Below are 3,180 nucleotides of genomic sequence, written 5' to 3'. Positions count from 1 at the left end.
CGTAAAATCAAGCAAAGTATACTACTGGCCTCTGTGAATGGGAAAAGGGCACAAAAATTTACTCGTGACATTTGACGCAAAATAATTGTGTCATCCCTTTCCTAGACAGTAATGCGGCATAGACAACCTATTCACGCTTCCACGTCGTCACGGGTGACGCAGTTGCCATCTCCGTACAGCCAATCAGAATCGCGGAAAAATTGTCCGCCATTACCTCCGACAAACACACAGATGTAGGAGGTGCGAGATGACATCGTTAAATGCAACATATCCGCTGTATAGCGAAAAATTGTGAGGTCCTATGCATGGGATATATGTAATTATGATAAGAGGCACCCGGAAAGAATACCCAAGGTGAGATTTATTCCTTTCCTAAGTCCAAAACACGGAACAGCAAGTGTTTACGTTGCATAAACAGCTGTTAAAGGCATGTCAGGTGGAAGACCGAAACAAAACTGTCTGTTAAAAAATAAGTTAATCGGGTATATTAATGTCAAAGTTAATGATAATATAATTGGCAATTAAAAGAGCAGTGTTTGGATTATGTTCAATCACGTACAATAGTGACTTACAAACTTTGCACTGAAGTGCTCAAACTATGACTTGACCGTTCAAAGCTAATCTCGGTGAATATTATTCTCGATATTAAATGAGAATGCTGCAAAAATATTTTGTGGGTCATATTACAATGCTTCATCTTTGAAACATTTTGTGATTGTATATAGCTTTATGAATCTAAATTAATTGTAGCATTTATGGATCATGAAATACTGACTGTATACAGCAAAATTCAGTTCCCTCAGATGGGTCACAGTCATCAAGGAAGGCAGACTTCTTTGGGATTATGGAGACGAGTTGTAAGCTTACTGATATGTTAAGAAAAGTATCTGTTATGAAGAAACTTAGTTACAAAGCCAGTATGTTTATTCAAGTGAAGATATCATTATACCATGAAAACTTGACATAGTAAAATCACAGATGAATAGTCATTTCTGTACTATACCTTATCGATAAGTATTTAGTCTTGGTAAAAGCACTGAGGATAGTTAACTGCAAATTTGTTTATGAGATCAAGATTTTAAAAGCATTTAAAAATTCCAAGTCAAATGCATTATATATATTTTAATAAAATATTGCATGTATTCAGGATCAATGATGGAGCACACGAGGAAACAGGAAGAATCTTCACCAGTGTGTCATAACAGAATGTCCGAATGAATTGTCAACAGGCTTCATGTATATATATACAAAAGGAACATCACCAGTCACCACACCCTAGTTTTCCAGTAAGTTATGTAATTTACAAATGATTATGGAGAATGGGAACTGCAAAACAAAAGTAACTGTTTCCACAAAGCATCAAAATTTCTTAAGCCACTTATTCTTGACATCCATGTTTTTATGCAGTTAAATACCAAGTAAATCAATACTTGAAGTCATATTTGAAGTAAATCAATACTTCTAAAATCTCTCTCTAATTTAATCAGAAAGCATATTTTAGATATTGTTATATTTTACTTTAATTTATTTGTGTTATACTCATAGATCTTTAGAGTTTTATTTTTCATTTTTAAGGAATCCTTGGATTAATTTTATCATGTTGTAGAACTACAACAAAAACAGAGAAAACCTACAGAACAGACAAGTAATTGTCTACAACTCCACATAACAGCAGGAGAAAAACAAGGCCCACTTGTCATGAAGAAAACAGTACGAAAAAACACACGTCAGTGATGTGTGTATTATTTTTACCAACGTGAAACATTATTGAAAATTTATTAGATTTTTTGACATCAAAACAATTCCACTGTTTGTAGAAAAAAAGGGGCAATATAAATGACAAATGAATTGTCTCAGTCACTATTGGTATTTTTTGCGTAAATAGTCCATAATTGTATATCAACACTGATGAGGCTGAGACACAATTTTGGATTAAAGGGTGTAGCATCAAAGTTTGGTGTGTCAGTGATTGACTGTGTGCATGTGTTGACCTTATGCATGTTATGTTAGGTTTAAAGATGAGTGATTGACTTTCATTCACTTCACTGATTTCAGGAGAAGCAGACTTTTCACTTATCTAATGAACTCCAATAGCATAATACATGTTTGTTTATGTAATCTTATGGTATCCACAATGTGCTGAATTGCATAATTAAGTGTATAGTTCATAAAGGCGATAAATAACACAGATAACATTATGAAATGTGAAGCACTGTCATAGATGAAATTCCCAAAAATATATCTCATACTGATATAAGTAAATGATTTATACAGTGGTGTGATGATAGAATGAGAAACGACTGATACGAATTAAATATTCAAACATCTAACCCTATAAATGTATATCACTGCCAAGGGAAATTTGATAGAAGAAAAATAATACTTTTTCAATTTAACATAAACAATTTTATTATTACTTTTATATGAAATGTTCAATATCATTAAACTTTTCTGTATATCCGTACCTTGTTTTTATTTCTTTTGAAAATCTTTTATGGGTATCTTTGGATTAACATCTATGATATCAATACAGAATTGATTTTTGATTCCTCTTGGAATATGCAATGCTGAGGAACACTTATGTTTGTTCTTCAAACCTAGCAATCTGAACTGTTGAATGCAATTCATTTGTTCAACAATATGTGAACATTTTCCTTAACCCCTTAAGTTTGTGTGTCACTAGTGAAGAACACTGACTGTTTTGATCATTCAACGGTCTTTTACAATGTAATTTCTTCTTATGATACCCTAGAACCATTAAAGATTTCTGAAATATGTATCAAAGTCCATGCCTAGAACCATAAACTGAGAACAGACTAGGATAAGCATTGGATTGGGAATGAATATCTTTATTTTATACATGACTAAAATCTTGAAAGTTTATTTTGTACTAACGTACAAACACAGGAAGATTTTTTCCTTCAAATTTATATGAAAAAAATATCTGAATTTTTAACTCAAGTTTGTACCCCATTTCTAGTTTTAAGGACCCTTTATACACTTAAGCAGGTTATTTTTTAGACATTGACAAAATTAAATTGTATTAAGGTGTAAATTTTGAGCATACAAAATGCATTTTCAACAAGGGTACGTTGCACTACCCCCAGGAAAAAATGGTTAATAAAAGATAATAATGACAAACAGAAACTTCCATTGTTCACTTTATAACATTTGAGAAAA

General features: G+C 32.2%; 1 long non-coding RNA gene across 1 annotated transcript; it reads left to right on the top strand.

Annotated features, from left to right (window-relative positions):
- The first annotated feature begins 256 nt into the window (after nucleotides 1-256).
- On the top strand, nucleotides 257-2,456 carry LOC133194200 (uncharacterized). Its single transcript, XR_009722051.1, has 4 exons — nucleotides 257-354; nucleotides 751-857; nucleotides 1,148-1,236; nucleotides 1,607-2,456. It is a non-coding gene; the product is annotated as an uncharacterized LOC133194200 (long non-coding RNA).
- Nucleotides 2,457-3,180: the final 724 nt, after the last annotated feature.

The sequence above is a fragment of the Saccostrea echinata genome, unplaced genomic scaffold (genome assembly GCF_033153115.1).
Source record: "Saccostrea echinata isolate AGI-Se365-2 ecotype Australia unplaced genomic scaffold, CSIRO_AGI_Sech_v1 ptg000028l, whole genome shotgun sequence".
NCBI lineage: Eukaryota > Metazoa > Mollusca > Bivalvia > Ostreida > Ostreidae > Saccostrea > Saccostrea echinata.
Note: the sequence above shows the minus strand (reverse complement) of the source record. Positions and strands in the feature narration are given on the sequence as shown.